Source organism: Rhinichthys klamathensis, unplaced genomic scaffold (genome assembly GCF_029890125.1).
Source record: "Rhinichthys klamathensis goyatoka isolate OS25496 unplaced genomic scaffold, OSU_Roscu_1.1 h1tg000452l_1, whole genome shotgun sequence".
Classification (NCBI taxonomy): Eukaryota; Metazoa; Chordata; class Actinopteri; order Cypriniformes; family Leuciscidae; genus Rhinichthys; species Rhinichthys klamathensis.
Window position 1 is genome coordinate 2,247,389 of NW_026606944.1, and position 21,180 is coordinate 2,268,568.

At 39.6% G+C, this 21,180-nt stretch overlaps 1 pseudogene; it reads left to right on the forward strand.

Moving 5' to 3' along the window:
* Positions 1–1,455: 1,455 nt before the first annotated feature.
* LOC130071693 (zinc finger protein 239-like) lies at positions 1,456–20,844 on the forward strand (annotated as a pseudogene).
* The last annotated feature ends 336 nt before the right edge of the window (positions 20,845–21,180 follow it).

Sequence of the window (21,180 nt, forward strand, 5' to 3'; positions counted from 1 at the left end):
AATAATGAAAGACTTTATCACCTTTCTGTCATTCCTACAGTTACATAAGCAGCACTATCACTGCCAAGTGTCATAAGCACATTTAATAACAGATGATCTTATCACACAATGTCCTTATTTGCTGTGTGTGTGTATGTGTGTGAGTGTGTAGAGAGAGAGAGATAGTAGGCCTACATTAGATCTTAAATCATAATTGAATCATTTAAGCTCATTTTATATTTTATTGTCACACATTAATGGGTAAAGGAATTCATTTAATGGACAAATCAAACACAAACGTGTAAGGCTTTTACTCGATTACTGATTTTTCTTTCTTTCTCGGTAACCATTTTAAGTACTCCATTCAGACAGACAAAAGCAATGTAATATCCTTTGCACTTTAACCAACTAAAGTTGAAATTTGATTTTATTTAATGCCCCAATATTGTGAAGATATTGATATGGAATAAGATTAATATATCTAATAGTTAGATCACACATTGAAATCAGACATTTTGATCTACAAATTCCTAAAGAGTTTAAAATATCCTAAAGTTGTTTTGTTTTTTACAATCCTTTGTAATATAAAAAGACCAAGATTCTTGACTTTATCCTTGTCTAAATATCATTCAGAAAAAAATCTTAATGGTATTGATAGCATTTGGAATCTCTGATTCATCCGTTAAATTAATATTTTAATGTGTTTTTCTTTATGCATATTTCTACAAGTTGTAGCGTGCAGACAGGACTTTTATTTTGGTGTGGACATGTGATGTCATAAAGCTGCGCCACGCTCCAGCATCTGATGTGATTCAACTGAAGAAAGGTTTGTGTTTTTAATCATTTAAAGTGTTTAAATCAAAACAACCCGTTCAAACGTAATAAAACGGATGAACGTTGTGAGTAAGTGCATTCACGCATGAGTAATGAAATGTGTGTCTCATTTCGCTCCCTTTATCGTGAATCAGTTTATAAATGTAGTTTTTTTTATATGATTTTTGTTCTTTTATTAATTTGTTTAGTTTTGAGTGCTTTTTGTCAAATCACCTTTATTTATATAGTGCTTTTTACAATTCAGATTGTTTCAAAGCAGCTTTACTGTCATAACAGGAACATAATGCAATACAGTTTGTTTCTGCTGTACAGAAGATTTAGAAGAAAATTGTGTCATAGTCCAGTTTAAGTTCAGTGATGGTTCATTTTTGTTGTAAAAAAGTTATTTATATATATATATATAGCTGCACTGGAGAAAGCAGTGATGTTATCGTCTAGTTCAGTTCTAATATAATGGTGTGTAAATACAGGCAGATCAATAATATTGTTGAATATTAAGTGTCCCTAACAAAGCAAGCCAAAAGGCAAAGTCTATTAACTCTCACTCTGGCTGACTCTCTTACCAGTGCACTGAACTACTGAACTAGAGCTGATTAAGACCCACAGAGATTTAATGTGGATTTATTTTTCTTTGTTAATTATTCTCATCTTAAACAGGACAAACACACAGAAAAACTCCTGATGAAGCGACTGAGATCCACGTGACTCACTATTATAAAGATGGCGTTTATTAAAGAGGAGAGTGAAGACATGAAGATTGAAGAAACATTCAGTGTGAAACATGAAGATACTGAGGAACAAACAAAGATGGCGTTTATTAAAGAGGAGAGTAAAGACTTGAAGATTGAAGAAACATTCAGTGTGAAACATGAAGAAACTGAGGAACAAACAGGTTAGTTTCTTTCTCAAAACTGAATCCAGTCATTTGATCCTTTTTAAAATGTCCAGCTCTACAGAAATTGTTTTCTAATTAAGGTGGTTTTATTTGGGTCATTCCACGAAATCGGTGCCTTTACAATTTTTTTTTTTTAAATAATTGTTTCAAACTGATTTTTTTTCCAATACTCATTAAATTAAGACATCTTAACATGACAAGAAATAGTGTTGTGCCATCTCAAGCTTATGTTCTGATATTTTCCTCAGTCCTGTTACTGACTAAAGAGTTACTACATATAATACTTATATATGTGCAAAATTTAGTATATTTGTAATTGTAAGTAGTATTTTTGTCCCTCTTTTCATTCAGATTATGTCATATTTAAAACAATTCTGTTTAATATCATAATTGCCATTCAGATTACTGAAAATGTCCTATTTCAGGGACGACATCACATTACAATTAAGAAATATGACAAGATATTTATTTAAAAAGGGTCTTGTCCAAAATGCAATATGGTCAGGGCTCTACGCTAATTTTTTTTTACCAAGGAGTACATGTACTCCTAAATGAAGAAATTTAGGAGCACACAAAGAAATTTAGGAGCACAGTTTATTTTAATTTTTTATTATTAGTTTATTAAACAAATGAACAAATTTCATGCATGTACTGCGCATGCAAAATCACACATTGGCCTAGATGCAAAGGATATCGGTCGTCCAGCTGCTTTTATAATTTGGCCGTCTGGAACGCTTAGAGGTCAGCCAGCGGTTCGGCCGGAGTAGGATCGAACTCCTCGACAGAAGGCCCCTGCAGGCTGATCCTCATCAGGTCTTCGGTGGTGGAGACCCCAAGGCAGCTTCTTGCCGAAGTCTTAATGCGATTCTGCGCAGAGAAGCCTCGCTCACACTGGGCGGCTGAAATGGGCAGCAGCAGCATAATCTGCACCAACTCCAGTATGTTCTAGAGAAAAGATGATGCTTTTTAATTTCATTTAAACTCTTACTATTAACTTATCAAAACCAACCTTAAAAGGATACCATACGCAACCACTCAGTACTGTTGGCCTACCTTGTAATCAAGCCTGTAGGGGTCCGTTGTCAACATGGTCTCCCAGAGGCCACTGTAGGACTTGTCTTTGAAATTGTGGCTGATCAGGGTTTTCAGGCCCTGCCACTCATCCTGGATTGCAGCCAAGTTGCACCCCTGTCTGCAAGTTTGAACAGAGCAAGTGAGTTTTCAAATATCCAAACATAACATTGTCTCAATGGCAATGCAGTGTCAAATAAATTCTTACCTCTCTAGAGGCTCCTTGAAATGCCTCACCAGGTCTGCCACATCATCTTCACCAAAGGTGAGAAGGCTGGCCTGGTCTTCTGGCCATATGTCAGGGTTTAGCACTCTGAAAGACTCCACTGGGGTCCACTTGTCTCATCCTTCAGCAAACCACCAAACCTGGCTTTGAGGTCTCCTACGCCGATGTAGATGGCCGCCTCCATGTGCTGCCTCAGCTGGGGATTAGTGAGGTCTGTGAAGCCTTTCAGATTCCCCTTCAGTATTATTCCCTAAAACAGAAATAACACGCACGTCACACACAGAGGCAGGCAGACAGACAGACACACACCAACACACAATGAAATGTCTGGCCATTTGTCAGTCTCTATTTTTTTAAAGACTTCTCCAATCTTAACTGCATTTCCCTCCTTATCGTCTAATTGTTTGTATTGTATTGTGCAACAAAAACATTATATAACATTTTTAGTCTTAGGGTGTATTCACACCTGCCTTGTTTGGTTCGATTGAATCGAACTCTAGTTCGTTTCCCCCCTTGGTGCGGACCTTTTGGGCAGGTGTGAATACAGCAATCGAACTCGGGTGCGGACCAAACAACCGAACCGAGACCCAGCTGAAGAGGTGGTCTCGGTACGCTTCCAAACGAACTCTGGTACGGTTCGTTTACGGTGTGTAGGGCTGGGTACCGAGTTCGGTACTTTTTAGGTACCGACCGAATTGCCTCGATACTACCGAGTATCGAAACATGTCTTGTTTTTCGGTACCACATTTCGGTACCTAAGTGGTTAATCTCGTCAATGTCAGTGAAACAATAAGCATGCAGCATGATTGGCTGTGGCGGAAAAACACTAGTTTACGCGGCTGCCCAGAGACGCGGCTCGTCGCACGTGAGGCTGCAGTGTGTGTGTGTGTGTAAGCGTGCGTCCCAACCCAGATAGATAGAAAATATGTGGAAATGATCCAAAGTGTACCTATGTCATGTGCCAGACTCGATGCCAGATGCACGCGATGCAATATTTTCGACAAGATCATTGCTGCCAAGACCGGCAACACGGTAAATCTAGGCACTGAAGCGCACAAAATACACTTGAGAGTAATGGTGTTCACATCGAACGCGAATAGAGCGTCAAATACGCGTCTATCGCGTCTAGTTCGACGCTTGAATCTTCAGCTCGAGTTCAAATTTTTCAACTTGCGCGGAAGACGTTCGCGGCAAACGCGTCGCCCAATTCGCGTCATTCACGACGCCCGGCGCGAATGATGAGTCTATTCGCGTCTTTGCATTGACTATGTATGTAATCTACTCGCACAAATAATTAAATTCGCGTTCGGTGTGAACACACCATTAGTAAACACTTGTTCATTAATAAATAATTAAAATATCTCCTTGCTATTGTTTCCACATCCATAATCATTAGGCTACTTTTGCCAGGGCTTTGCTGCAAGCTTCACGTGCAGGTATATATCCCGCCCCCCAGTAGCCTATATTTAATTTAATTCACATTTATTTGTATAGCATTTTTCACAATACATATCGTTTCAAAGCAGCTTTACAGAAAATGCATGTCTAAATTTAGATTGATCTGTTATCAGAGGTGACAGTGTAATGCATTTCAATTAATTTTCATTCAGTTTCATCGTTAATTAATGCATTAAGTTAAAGCAGAAACAATGAGCTCATTGAAGTAAAGAATACATGTTGTTAAATGATTAGGAAACATAGAAAACTTTAGCATTGGTGCTTTTTTACATACTATTGTTAAACCTGGTTACATAAAATTGGTATCGAAAAAAGTATCGTTCAGGAACCGGTATCGAAGTCAAGGTATCGGTATCGGTATCGGTACCGAACATTTTGTTACGATACCCAGCCCTAACGGTGTGAACATGAACCGACCCAATTGCAAGAAAGCACTGCGCCTTTGAGTGAACAGGCTTCCGTAGTCGGAGATTTTGGCATAATGGTTTGTGTTATTGTTGTTCAAGTGCGAAAGAGAATTCCATTCCGGCGCGGTGTCTGGCCACACGATACTGTTGCGCGTCTTTCTGCGCGTCGTGTGTGCATCATTGGAATGGAATGAATGAATGCATGTGTGCATCTAATCGCGCATAGATGCAAAAAAAGCTTTTGCAGTTCATATAATGTAACGATAGTTACAATACAAGGATGATGCTGCGTTAAACTGGACAAACTTAATCGCAAGCGTTAACATTGACAGCACTTGTTAGCAGTATATACAATAAGAATCTCATTATTTGAATGTGTGAACATAGCCCCTCTCTATGAATGAAAACTTTATACCTTATCCGTCTTCTGCGCAGAGTCTTCATATTGCGTTTGTACAGAATAACACAAAATTAGTAAAATAACAAATATTGCAGTACGAAATATCTAGCCTCGTGAGACCATCCTGATCTCGCGAGCTTTCAAGGTTTCACTCGCAGATCAGTCTGGATACTTTCCGTTAAAGAAAATTTGGGAGCAGTTCACCAAACGAACGTCCAATCAGCGTTGGCTTTGAGGCGGGTTGAGGTGTGACGCAACGAGAAGCGCGTCAGTTCAGTCTAAAGAACATGTCGGCTTCAGCGGATGAAACTAGCATCAGCGTGGCTATCGAGCGAGTTTTATCGGAATTACAGAGTATTTCTTCACTGAAAGAAGAGCAAAACACTGCTCTGGAGGCTTTTCTCAGAGGAAAAGATACGCTCTGTTAGTACGTCATATGCTTCGTTGATCTGATTGGTTGATTTGGCCCGTCTATCACCAACATAGGCCAATCAGCTAACCAGTATTTTCGCCCCTTACCAAAACTACTTCAACGGAAGGTTTCCAGATGGATATGCGGAGCAAATCCATCTGGCGGAGTCAGGTTACGAAATATCTCCATGCTGAGCCTTTTTTGCACTTCCTGATTTCCCTACTTGAGAATCCCTGTCCAATGAATGGACGACCTTAGCACACGTGTGGTTTTGTTTACAAATTTTGGTTCACTTGCAAAAAGAGCAGTGTGAAAGCGAACCGTACCAAAATAAAAAAAATAAAAATGTGGTCCGGACCAAAGCAAGTGAACTATCGGACTTTCCTGGTGTGAATACACCCTTAATAATCGATTTCTCTTACATCCTAACAAACTCTCATCCTAACACACCTGGAATTTCCTCTCATCACCCTGCTGCTGAGCGAGCACTGTCTCGATCTTCTCCAGCATGCCTCCTGCCTTTGCCCTAAACTTTAGTGCTTCCAGTCTGGTCACTGTCTTCCTCAACTCTGATGTGGCTTGGGGGGAGGATTAGGTCATTCCTTTGCAAGGTGAGGCTAAGTGAGGATAGCTCCTCAAACATGTCAGAGAGCAAATAGCAGAATACACAAAAGAGTGCATTCTCCATTTCCCGCCGCATTGTGAGCGAACATGTTAGTTATTTGAAGTTGATTTTTTTTATCCTGAGACATGTCGATTACTTGATTCTAAAAGTTAATTTGACTTTTGAACCTATTTTTGTAAATTAGTGGTATTGAATTTACTTAGTAATACAGACCTTTTTTGCCCCCCCTTGAACTTCTGCTGTTGTTGATGCTACTGCCAGGTGGTCCATGTTCTGCAGAACAACTAAGTACTGGCCTTGGTCATTGGCAAGGTCCTCTTGTCCATGCCGCAAGAACACTTTGAGGGCTCTGTGGACATGGGGGATCCATCGAGTTCCCTTGACGCTAGCTGGTGTACAAATATGCACACCAAGCTCTTGTCCGAGAACATAGAGCTCTCGTTTGGATTTTCCGCTGAAGTGATAAGTCTTCCATATCAGATGTAGAAGATCATATACAACAGACACCTTTGGCTCTTTCTTTTGAACAGTCAGTATTGCCAGCTCTAGCCTGTGAAGGTATAAAAAGAATCTTTCAAACAATTCAAACGAGTCTCTCTCTTGTGCAAACATAAAACAATAATTTTGTGATATTTTCAGTAACACTTTCTATTAAGATCATGCTTATAATGAATTATAGCCCCATTTATACTTATTTATAAGTAAGTATTACCAAAGTCCTTTTAGGCAAGTCATCCCACTCGGCCGCCATCTTGGCAACGCCTCCGGGCAGCTATTTCCGACTAACAAGACCAGGCTCCTATTTAAATGAATGGGCAGAGAGTCAGAACTGCAGTTTCACTGGTCACCGGGACATAAAAACTCCATGTATAGAAACAGCAGTAAAATATGATAAAAATCGCTGAAAAAGTTTGATGACTTTGCCCCAAAATAAGGTTTAAAACACCTTTTCCCCACAGGTTATACATTTACTACGCATGCGCAAGGGTTCTCTCCCTCTGACGTGCGCGCTACACAGTTTTAAGCACAGTATGTGCGAGCTCTTGCTCGCGAGCTCTAGTTTCCGGGAGATTTGAACTAATTTGCGGGCATCAGGGAGCCGCTATCAATCTGCGGGAGACTTCTAATGTCTGATATTACACAACTCACACATACACTGCATATCAAATCTGACGCCTTTTCAAACAGTAACGTATTTTGCGCTGTCGCAAACCTCAACTGTGCGCATGCGTCAGTGGAACCAGACGATAGGCTTAAATGTTTCCCGGCTTGACTGTTAAAAGCAGACGATTGGCTTTCCAGCGGGAGGGGCGGGACGTGCATACAACCGCCATCTTTGGCGTTACGTATTTTCCCTATATAGTTGTATTAAGGATTGATGAAGTGGCATGTCTCTATATAAATAGTCTCTGGTATTACTAAATATATATTATAAATACTCATTAAGACTTTTAATTACTGCATTATAGGAACAGTTATAGTTACATTTATTTTATCTTTATAATTACTTATAAGTCGTGCTTAAAGTACTAAAACTTTAAAACTCATGCTTAAAGTACTTATAAAAATAATATAAATTGAACTATACCTGTTCTTATAATGCAGTATAGGTAATGCGTCTTTCTAAATATGTTTATAAAATAGTACTAATAAATAAGTGTAAATGGAGCTATAATACATTATATGCATTGTTTAACATTATCTACAAGCAAATACAAATAAATCATAGACAAACTTTTTCTTCATTATTTACAAACCTATGTGGCATACAGTGGATTGGTATTATATGCCTCCCTGCCTCTCTCTGCAGGTGGGCAATCACTCCCCGACGGTGGCCCATGTTCACGGAGGCGCCATCTGCCCCAAAGGAGATGCACTTCTTCATCCATGACCCTCCATCCTCCTCTGGGCAAACAGCACAAAATGCGGCCTTGGTGGCATTCAAAACACCTCGAATGACAACACAAAAAAACAATTAAGTTATACAAAAGTCTTTCTGACAAACTAAATTCTATCTCCATTCCGAATATGATTCAACTTTAGGGCTGCCACTAATGATTATTTTGACTAACGTTAATCTGTTGATTAAGTTAGAAAAATAAAGTTGCTTTAAATGAAAGCATAGATTTTGTGTTTGAGTTGGTGTACATCATGCAGCGTTTCACATGGCAAAAGCCCACACAGATATGAAGTTGGAGCGAAGTGATTGTTCGCAACATAAATTTACTTGCGTTAATTTACTTTATAACGTGACCCCGGAGACGAAGTTTTATAATTATTGCAGCAATATTCAACTTTACACAAGAATAAAGCCTATAAAGAGAAACATCTTCCCTATGGCATGGGAGTGCTCAAGGGTCTGTTGTCCGACCAGGAGATTGACTGGCTTTCCATGTTCCAACAAGCGCACATAAACAATCTCGCATTCGGTGTTGGATAAATCAGTGTATTAGGCATTAACCCTCTGGGGTCGGCAAACGCGCCGGCGCGTTTTGCTCAATTTTTTTCACATAGAAGAAAAATAGACTTCAAATACTCCATAATTTCTGGTCATACAGACTTAAAGGGGTCATATAATGCCATTTTCATACAAGTTAATTTGATTCTTTAGGGTCTAAATTAAAAAGTTTGTAATATACTTTAATTAAAAATTCTCATTAGTATTGTAAGAACTCATTTTACCTGGTCAAAAACAGCTCTGTTTTCAGCACGTCGTTTCAGTGTATATATGCCTTTAAATGATAATGAGCTTCGCTCACTCCGCCCCTCTGTTCTGCGGGCGTTTTGACCTTTACTGTCTATGGTTTTGACTGGTTTTGACAACGCACGTGGAGAGTTGCCTTGACCTAACGCTAGCGAGCTAACGTTATGTGTTTACTGATGTATACGTACTCAGTTTGACAATAACCATAACGTGTTGTTCATTATAAACGTGTAATTATGAATTATATTGAGAACTTCATACATAGAAAACATGCCGTAATGTACCCTGAGTGTAAACCTTAGCAGCATTCATCGTGAAGCGATTTGCAAAGATTAATATAAAGGTTAATAAAATTTTACACTCACTTCTTCTGGAGGTGCGACAGAAACACGAATAGTTGGTACTGATTCTTTTATCAGGACAGGGCTCTCAAGTGTCACGCATTGAGCGTGACAGTCACTCATTTCGGTCTTTTGTCACACTCTCCCGCCACACATTGTATTGCTCACGCTGAAAAACAATTTGTAATATATTTAATATGCCGCAGCACCCAAAACTCTGGCCGCGCCGCTCTCACTGTGGAACCGGCATGAATCAAGCGCGTTTCCTCTGGTGTTGTTCGTCGAGCTACACAATAGCCAATCAGAAAATATCACTATTGTATCTGGGTAAGATTTAACGCAACAACCAATGACAAAAATGTATCCAATACCCGCCCCCCGTCGGGTCCAATACCCGACGGGGGGCGTCGGGTATCCCCCCTCCCCCCCCCCCCCCCCAAGAACTACTGGCCCATGGCCGACCAAAGTGCTGTACAACAATTACAAAATAGATACACAATAAAGAACAATCAATAAACACTTATAAACATTAAAAACAGGATAAATTACATGTTAACAGCCAAGATAAACACATGAGTTTTGAGGGCAGTTTTAAACTCAGATAAACTGGAAGCCGTTTTAATTTGGGTCGGGAGTTTATTCCTAAGAGTGGGGCCAGCCAATTCAAAGGATCTATTTGCCCTTTTTTTCAAGCGGGTTCTGGGAATGTGAAGGAATTTGTTTCTCGATGTAAGTTCTCGCTTAGGAGTGTACGGGTGAAGTAAGTCCCATCAGATAAGATGGTGCAAGATTATTTAAAGATTTGTAGACCAGTAATAGAATTGTATATTCAATTCTATACTGAACAGGTAAACCAATGTAGAAATCTCAGAAGGGGTGTAACATGATCAAATTTTTTACATCCCTTCAGGAATCTAACTAAGATGTTATAGTGTTTGTTCCAATGCAAGCTATATGCTAACCCTAACCCAAAATAATGAATCCTTAACTTTGAAATGTGTATGATAAAATGTATTGGCCTACCTTAAAAATAATACTTACATTTATGGAAAAAGACTTTAACTCTAAACCAATTCTATAGAATGGCCCATATAACCTATTTGAACAGAATTTGTTCCCAGGTATGACTAAAAATGTGCTTTTGACTTTCATTTATATTTAGATTTTTTTAATATATATATATATATATACACACACTCACCTAAAGGATTATTAGGAACACCATACTAATACTGTGTTTGACCCCCTTTCGCCTTCAGAACTGCCTTAATTATACGTGCCATTGATTCAACAAGGTGCTGAAAGCATTCTTTCGAAATGTTGGCCCATATTGATAGGATAGCATCTTGCAGTTGATGGAGATTTGTGGGATGCACATTCAGGGCACGAAGCTCCCGTTCCACCACATCCCAAAGATGCTCTATTGGGTTGAGATCTGGTGACTGTGGGGGCCATTTTAGTACAGTGAACTCATTGTCATGTTCAAGAAACCAATTTGAAATGATTCAAGCTTTGTGACATGGTGCATTATCCTGCTGGAAGTAGCCATCAGAGGATGGGTACATGGTGGCCATAAAGGGATGGACACGGTCAGAAACAATACTCAGGTAGGCCGTGGCATTTAAACAATGCCCAATTGGCACTAAGGGGCCTAAAGTGTGCCATGAAAACATCCCCCACACCATTACACCACCACCACCAGCCTGCACAGTGGTAACAAGGCATGGTGGATCCATGTTCTCATTCTGTTTACGCCAAATTCTGACTCTACCATCTGAATGTCTCAACAGAAATCGAGACTCATCAGACCAGGTAACATTTTTCCAGTCTTCAACTGTCCAATTTTGGTGAGCTCTTGCAAATTGTAGCCTCTTTTTCCTATTTGTAGTGGAGATGAGTGGTACCCGGTGGGGTCTTCTGCTGTTGTAGCCCATCCGCCTCAAGGTTGTGCGTGTTGTGGCTTTGCTGCATACCTCGGTTGTAACGAGTGGTTATTTCAGTCAAAGTTGCTCTTCTATCAGCTTGAATCAGTCGGCCCATTCTCCTCTGACCTCTAGCATCAACAAGGCATTTTCGCCCACAGGACTGCCGCATACTGGATGTTTTTCCCTTTTCACACAATTCTTTGTAAACCCTAGAAATGGTTGTGCGTGAAAATCCCAGTAACTGATCAGATTGTGAAATACTCAGACCGGCCCGTCTGGCACCAACAACCATGCCACGCTCAAAATTGCTTAAATCCCCTTTCTTTCCCATTCTGACATTCAGTTTGGAGTTCAGGAGATTGTCTTGACCAGGACCACACCCCTAAATGCATTGAAGCAACTGCCATGTGATTGATTAGATAATTGCATTAATGAGAAATTGAGTTCAAAAGGTGCACCACGCACATCCAAAACAATAAAACTGGGTGCTGGGCAGACAGGTAGTTGCAAAAGTAAACAATGAGACCGCACACCAGAAAATGCTCCTAAGCGATTTTAATAGTTGCTCACCACGTGTAACGTTTCGGGCCCAAGCCCTTCATCAGACATAAACAAGTGGGGAGACACACCTCCATATACAGCCATGCATGGTCACATGATCACATACATCCATGATAGGACCAATCAAGTGAAGAAGCAATTGCATCAGAAAAGCAGATAAAAACATGAAAAAGTATATACCAACATTTATTATACAAAAGAATCTATTAGAAATATATTAGGTAGCTAAGAAAAGGCCTGCAGTGCTTAAATGGTAAATGGACTGCATTTATATAGCGCTTTCACAGACCCAATGGCCTCCAAAGCGCTTTACAATTTGCCTCACATTCACCCATTCACTCACTCATTCATACACCGACGGCGGTGTCAGCCATACAAGGCGCCATCCAGCTCGCCGGGAACCGGGGATTGAACCACCAACCTTTCGGTTTGTAGACAACCTACATGAACCACTGAGCCACTGCCGCCCACTGTGCTTAAAGCACAGCCTCAAAAGTTTTATTGAAAAAGTATCTCTTCCACTGTAAACAATAATGATAGATGAGCAAGAATGTAAATACATAGAGGATACCACAATGGTGTGTTACATATATCATATATCAAGTCAGCAAAAAGATCGCACAACATTTACAAAAATATATTTTTTTTAATGACAGGAGTTATTTACAGGAATGGCCTTAGGTCAAAGTCTTCATTCAACCCTTTTGGAGCTAAAGTGTTCAGGGTATAGATCCAGAATGCTTCTCTTAAAGGGATAGTTCACTTTGAAATTAATTTTTGATATGTTTTAGCTTACCTCAAGGGCATCCAAGATGTAGGTGTCTTTGTGTCCACAGTATTTTCAATTTTGTTATTTTTAGGTCAAACCGTTCTTGTCTGTCAGTCATATAATGCAGGCCTATGGGGTCCACCTCAAAGAGCATACACAGAGAAGTCCAAATTAAACATGATTTAATGACTCGAAATGTAAGTACACATTGATGGCCTAAGACACGAAACGAGCGGTTTGTGTGAGAAAACGAACAGTATTTATATAGTTTTTACCTCTTGTAATCACAGTCACGTCCAAGTTCTCTGATGGCGCGGGCGCCTCTGTCTGCGCAACCGCCGGAAAGCCCCGGAAGTGATCTCTCGCGCGTGTACGTCACTCATTGTTTACACAGAGATTTCGGAAGTGTTACCTTTCACTGTGAAGATCTAAACATATTTAGATATACAGGAAATCGCAATGGAAGACGATTTCGATATATCAACCATCAACAGACAACGTAGAATTTTTTTCCCAACCGCGCGAGAGATCACTTCCGGCGCTCTCAGATCACTTGGACGCAGCTTGGACGTGGCTGTGGTTACAAGAGGTAAAAACGATATAAATACTGTTCGTTTTCTCACACAAACCGCTCGTTTCGTGTCTTAGGCCATCAATGTGTACTTACATTTGCGAGTCATTAAATCATGTTTAATTTGGACTTCTCTGTGTAGGCTCTTTGAGGAAGTGACCGTAGACCTGCATTATATGACTGACAGACAAGAACGGTTTGACCTAAAAATATCAATATTGAAAATACTGTGGACACAAAGACACCTACATCTTGGATGCCCTTGAGGTAAGCTAAAACATATCAAAAATTAATTTCAAAGTGAACTATCCCTTTAAGTAACAGACGATTTACGTCTCCTCCACGGGAGGGCTGTTTCACAAGTTCAATGCCACACTGGATGATCTAGAAAGATTGTGCAAAGAAGAATGGTCAAAGATCCCTCTCTCTGTGTTCTCCAATCTTGTGAAATGTTATAGGAGGAGATTAAGTGCTGTCTTGTTGGCAAAAGGGGGTTGTACAAAGTATTAACATCAGGGGTGCCAATAATTGTGGGACACATGATTTCAAGTTTTTTTTTTTTTTTTTTTTACCACCAAAGTACCACCTTAAATGGCTGGATTTTTCTCCTTTTTTTTGCATTTGGGTTCTATGTTTAATTTTTTTTAGAATTTTTAGAAGTCCTCGACCACATCTTAAACGGGTGCCAATAATTGTGGAGGGAACTATATATATATATATATATATATATATTAGGGATGGCTCGATACCACAATTTTGTCTTCGGTACGATACCAGAACCTAATACCTCGGTATCGATACTAAATCAATACCACAGTCGAAAAAAAAAAGTCTCAATTTAAGTGAATTGATACAATTTTATTAAAAAACACTGCTTGAAACTCTCCACTACCAAATGTGCAAAGAAAAAGTATTAAAATGTAAAAAAAAAAAAAAAAAATCAGTCAAGGAACATACAGTAGGTAACATTTTGATAAAAAACAACAACCCTGAAATTATACAATTAAAATAGGTTAATATAATAATAGATTAACATATAATAATAATAATAGAATAATGAAATGACATGTAAACCATTAGCTATCATGCATCAACAGAGAATTATCAACATTTATAGCATTTATTCATCTTGGTTTGGTTACTGTTTGGTTTGTGTTTACTTTATGCAATGAATTATATGCATATGAACCCAATGTTAACATGCTAAACATGTATTAGTAATAGTATATTACATTTTTAGGTCATTTTATTACTGCTTGATTGATGTAGATTAATAAATGCTATAATATTGTTAGGTCAGGTTACCTAATGAATGTTGACAAATGTAGCTTAAAGCTGCAGTAGGGAGTTTTGAGAAAACGTTGACTTAGCCTGAAAATTTGAACAAGCACAACTTAAAGGTCCCACCCCCTTGCTCTCTGCTGCGCTACAGCCCTCCCTCCACAGCTCGTCCTCCACAGCGGAGCCTGTCGTGAACGCGCAGGCTAGTAAACAGGGCCACCGATAACAGCGGATAAAAAGTTATATGGCACATTCACTAATAGGGACTAAACGTCAATAATATGCTTTACATTGACTATGGCCTGCCCATACTTTGACTACAAACTTGGTCCTCAAATCATTATGTATTTTGCAATAGCCTACATGTAACTTTATAACGTTGCACTCTTTCTATAAGTTATAAATAGCTAGTAAGATAACGTTAATATAACGGTAACTAACGTTACAGTATGTAAGTAATTATTCTAGCGATATATAATGCTAGATAAGGTGTGCTAGTACATTATTTCAGCAACATGACAAGCCAGTGAATTAGCAGGTTTCAATTGTTGCTTAGCAGAGTGCGTGACATTTCATCTACATGTTATGCGGCTAGAGTTTTGACACCGAGTCAATGGGCTCTGTGTAATTCTTTCTTTTTCGCTTGTTTATCGTCATCGGTCTTTTTCCTTTTACCTCTTTGTTTTATGAGCAGGTGTCACTCGAGAATTGGCAGTTTAGGTTGTTTCTCCGTCATAAGCACAGCTGCAGCACGCCGGCAATCTTGAGTTTGAACGACGGCTCGCGCTGTGCAAGAGAGGGGTGTGATCAGCGCGAACACGAGCGTGATTGACACTGCTAAGACATTCCTCCTGGCTCTGATTGGTTGTTTCTGACCGGGAGCGTGTATTTCTTGCAAATGGCAATAGGACCACTAGGAGGAGCCAGAAGAGCTTGATTTTTACACAGATTATCTGTCTCATATTCTACTGTCAGGACATAATGACAGTTTTAGCAAATACATTTTTTCAAAAGTTACCTACAGCAGCTTTAATTGTAATATTAGTAATATTCATATTACTAGTATGACTCTCTCTCTCTCGGCTTATTCCTCTAGGGGTTGCCACAGCGGCAGTAATATGCCATTCGTTTTACTATCACTTATATTATTTATTCATTCAAACTAAATTAATATGTTTGTTTGAAAGTGCAAAAATTATGAGACCTAAACTGAATTGGTTCTAGCGTGTCATGCAAGAAGATTTGAGCTTTCGTGTTTACCGTTTTATATTTAATTGATAAGCTCTTATGTATGTGCGCTGTTCAGTGTTCAATAAAAGTCTAAATCAAATCAGTTGAATGATGTTCAAAGAGTTCAGAGATCGACAGGTGAGTTCAAGTCAGGATGAGCAACTGACAAGTGCTTAGGCAGATTTGATGTGTTGCCTCCCATGGCAACACATTATTTAAAGCAACGTTTGCATACTGGTGCATTTAGGTCTGTTTCTTTACTTTTCTCATTACTTTTGTGGGCAAAGTAATGCCTTATTTCACTCATACTGCTCTCGCTATTTATTAATTTCGGGCGTGTAGAGATTCGAATGAGCTTCGTTTGATCCATCGTGTTCCTCCGTTGTCACCGTTTGCCGGTTTCGCGTGACCCGTGTCATTTTAGGTAGTGCACTGCCGCCTAGCGGAGATCTTCGAAACAGCAGGGCATCAAATACCGAATTGAACAAAATTATGATATTTTACCGTTTGAAATATATTATATACCGGTATTTTTGCAGTACCGGTATACCGCGCATACCTAATAAATATATATATATATATATATATATATATACATGCAAACTGGTACTAGTGCTGCACGATTAATCATATCGCAATCGTAATCGCGATGTCAACCCTATGCGATTATATGACGCAAAATACTGCGATTTTATATGAAATAAACCAATTAGGGCTGATAACGCAGCATCTGTTATTTTTTGTCATCCTTTGGCTAATGTTACATGATCCCGCTCTTATTCATGCGAATGCTTTAAACCATTCAGCGAGACAAGTCAAAAGAGAGCGCGCTGCCTGTGAATGTCCTGACTGAAAGACGCGCGCCAGTATCATGCGCACGCACAGACCGCGCGCCAGAATACAGTTCTCTTTCCGCTTGAAGTGAACGAACAATAATTATGCCAAAATATAATTATCACAATTATGCCAAAATATAATTTGTCGAGTGTCCTCATAACATAAGAGCAGTCTTATGATGGTCGTAAAGAGTTGTAAGAGAATAAGGCGCGTGTGAGATCCGCGTCTCTGTCAGCAACTCTTAAAGGGCCAGCATCCAATAATGCTTTCTGTCAGTAAAGTTAATCAAAGAACAAAGGGAACAGAGAAAAACACTCACTGCTCTTGACCAAAGAACTTGTGTAGCTTTAAATTGGATTTTAGTCCATATAATTTATAATTTATGCAGCGCAGACTGTTTGATAACTGTATTCAATTTCTGTATATGTCCTACCTGTTAGACAGGAAGAGAACAGGTAAATATGACATTTATTATGGCTTTATGTGAGGATTGTTTGAAGTTAACTTAAATTAAAATTAAATAAATTATCCAGACATCAATGGCTTATTGATCATTATAGGTGTTATCAATCATTTAGTTGTTGTTGCTAGTTTGAGTTGAGAAATACACATTTCAGAATTATCACTAATCTGTGTGTGCATTTTGCTTTAGAACCAAGCAAGTTGACTCATGAGACCATTTGTTTATTATATCGCTATCGCAATATTGACCTCAATACTCGCCATATGACATTTTCTCCAAATCGTGCAGCCCTAATTGGTACACACACACACACACACACACACACACACACACACACACACACACACACACACATATATATATATATATACACTCACCGGCAACTTTATTAGGTACACCTGTCCAACTGCTCGTTAACACTTAATTTCTAAGCAGCCAATCACATGGCGGCAACTCAGTGCATTTAGGCATGTAGACATGGTCAAGACAATCTCCTGCAGTTCAAACCGAGCATCAGTATGGGGAAGAAAGTTGATTTGAGTGACTTTGAACGTGGCATGATTGTTGGTGCCAGAAGGGCTGGTCTGAGTATTTCAGAAACTGCTAATCTACTGGGATTTTCACGCACAACCATCTCTAGGGTTTACAGAGAATGGTCCGAAAAAGAAAAAACATCCAGTGAGCGGCAGTTCTGTGGGCGGAAATGCCTTGTTGATTCCAGAGGTCAGAGGAGAATGGCCAGACTGGTTCGAGCTGATAGAAGGGCAACAGTGACTGAAATAACCACTCGTTACAACCGAGGTATGCAGCAAAGCATTTGTGAAGCCACAACACGCACAACCTTGAGGCGGATGGGCTACAACAGCAGAAGACTCCACCGGGTACCACTCATCTCAACTACAAATAGGAAAAAGAGGCTACAATTTGCAAGAGCTCACCAAAATTGAACAGTTGAAGACTGGAAAAATGTTGCCTGGTCTGATGAGTCTCGATTTCTGTTGAGACATTCAGATGTTAGAGTCAGAATTTGGCGTAAACAGAATGAGAACATGGAACCATCATGCCTTGTTACCACTGTGCAGGCTGGTGGTGGTGGTGTAATGGTGTGGGGGATGTTTTCCTGGCACACTTTAGGCCCCTTAGTGCCAATTGGGCATCGTTTAAATGCCACGGCCTACCTGAGCATTGTTTCTGACCATGTCCATCCCTTTATGGCCACCATGTACCCATCCTCTGATGGCTACTTCCACCATGTCACAAAGCTCTAATCATTTCAAATTGGTTTCTTGAACATGACAATGAGCTCACTGTACTAAAATGGCCTCCACAGTCACCAGATCTCAACCCAATAGAGCATTTTTGGGATGTGGTGGAACGGGAGATTCGCATCATGGATGTGCAGCCGACAAATCTGCGGCAACTGTGTGATGCCATCATGTCAATATGGACCAAACTCCCTGAGGAATGCTTCCAGCACCTTGTTGAATCTATGCCACGAAGAATTGAGGCAGTTCTGAAGGCAAAAGGGGGTCCAACCCGTTACTAGCATGGGGTACCTAATAAAGTGGCCGGTGAGTATATACATACATACATTGTCCTTGCATTCTTTCTTGTGTGACACACCTGAATGAAAGGCTCATTACATGGGTCATTGTCTTCTCAGGTGTGAACTAAAATTAATAAATTAGATTAGTTGAGAGAAGAACTTTCAAGATTGTTATGAAAGTAATAAATAACAGAGTTATCAAAATACAATGTAATGCACAGTCAGAAAATTAAAATCGCAGGTCATAGGCTGCGTTTACGCTTTGCATTTACATGCGATCACCGTGATCCGATCATTAGCCAATCAGGACATGGCGCGTTTACATTTGTTCAAATTAAGTAGCCTCTGTATCTGGATAACCGATCGGATTTCTGTTTCCTGCATAATATTTAAATTAGGTCTGTGGCACGACACCAGATTAAGAGTAAAGATGATACCAATTAAACAATGTACAAATTGCTTCCACTGACTCACTTAACTTTCCTGTGCAATCTCCAGTCTTAGATCAAATTAAGTTTTTTGAATAAAGGAATACTTCCAGAGTTGATCATACAAAAATTAATGTTAAACAAGTCACATCATCGATCATCTTGGCATTATAGCGTGCAATGACTAAATTCCTCTGCAAAGCAGCGTCTAGCTCTTCATTAAGATATCATAACTGACTGTGATTGTACAGGCGATCGCCTCGTTCAGATAATGTTGCACAATTAAAATGAAAAATGACACGCATAGTAGGCTATCATGTAAGTCTAAATAAACTGTTTTAAAGGTTGACGTTTATTGTAAGGTTCAAATAAGTTTAATTTCTTGTCTAAACTGCATCTGGACATTATTTTCTGACAGCCACGTGGGGATTTATATGACGTCCACCTGTGAATGCAGACACAATGGCTGGATTGTGTTTACATTACACTGAGATCCGATCACAATGCGTCCTCGACTACCTCCGAACCGGGACACGCTGATCGGAAAACATTCCGATCAGAAGCGCGTTTACACTTGTCTTTTCAATGTGTATGTGGACAACATCCGGATACAGGTCGCATGTTAATGCCAAGTGTAAACGCAGCCATAGATTATCCACGTTTATCCATTTCTCAAGTGTAGAAATTGTGTTTTTGCTGTTATAGTAACCAGTGCCTGGTTTGGTGTTCACAGAGTTGAAGTCTAACTCGTAGTTTGCTTGTCGGGTGAGGGGTATTGTGGATTATTTATCAAATATAGTAAATAATTGTGTCTCTAATCTGTCTCAGTCACTACACATTTAACACCTTTTTCAAGTGGGTATAGGATCTAGTTGTATGTTGGTTTTAATGCTTTACATGTTTTAATGGCTGTGGCTTTGTGCCATTAAACTATGGTTAACTTTTATTTGTCTTTTTTGCCTTAGACCTGATGGCGCTGAAAGAGGAGAAACAAGTACTGAATGAAATGGAAGAGAAAGATCAATATGAGAATCTTCATGATTTCACAACTTGCTCACAGACTGAAAAGACTTCATCACAAGAAAAAGATCAAAAGACAGAAATTACAAGTAATTTCATCTGCCAACACTGTGGAGACAGATTCACTCGAATAGGAAACCTTAACACTCACATGATCATTCACAATAAAGAGAAGGGTTACACCTGCTATCAGTGTGAAAAGAGTTTTGATCAACTTCATGACCTTAAAGTCCACATGGAAGATCACAAGGGAAATAAGCCATGCATCTGCCCACAGTGCGGAAAGAGATTCAGACAAAAAAGACACCTTAATACCCACATAGGGATTCACAATAAAGGAATGCACCCCTGCCAACTGTGTGAAAAGAGTTTCAGTCAGCAAAAAAACCTTGACGTTCACATGGAAGTTCACATGGGAAAAAAGCCGTACGCCTGCCAACAGTGTGGAATGCGATTCAACCGAAAAGGACATCTTAATAACCACATAAGAATTCACACTGGAGAGAAGCCTTACACCTGCAAACAATGTGGAAAGAGTTTTGATCAACATGGAAACCTTAAAGTCCACATGAGATCTCACACTGGAGAGAAACCCTACACATGCTCTCAGTGTGGAAAGAGTTTCAGTCAACATGGAAACCTTGAAGTCCACAGGAGAGTTCACACTGGAGAGAAACCCTACACATGCTCTCAGTGTGGAAAGAGTTTCAGTCAACATGGAAACCTTGAAGTCCACATGAAAGTTCACACTGCAGAAAGCCCTTACACCTGCCAACAGTGTGGAAAGAGTTTCAACCAAAAACGAAACCTTAACATGCACATGGTAGTTCACACTGGATAAAGCCCTTACACCTGCGAAGAGTGTGGAATAAGTTTAGCTGTAAAAGGAAACTTTTAAAAGGCACATGGGGATTCACACTGGAGAGAAGCCTTTCACCTGCCAAGAGTGTGGACAATGTTTCAACCGAAAAGGAAACTTTAACATGCACATAACTCACACGAGAGAAAGCCGTTCATATAGGATCTCTGTGGAAAGAGTTTCAGATATAAAGTAACCTTGAAATATGAGCAAACACTCATGAGAGAACGTTTTTGTATGTCATCAGTGTCGAATGAGTTTCAGACAGAAAAACATCAGTGTTCATGTTCTGGATGTGACGGTGAGGATATTTCCAACTGGTTAATCAGCCGGTATCA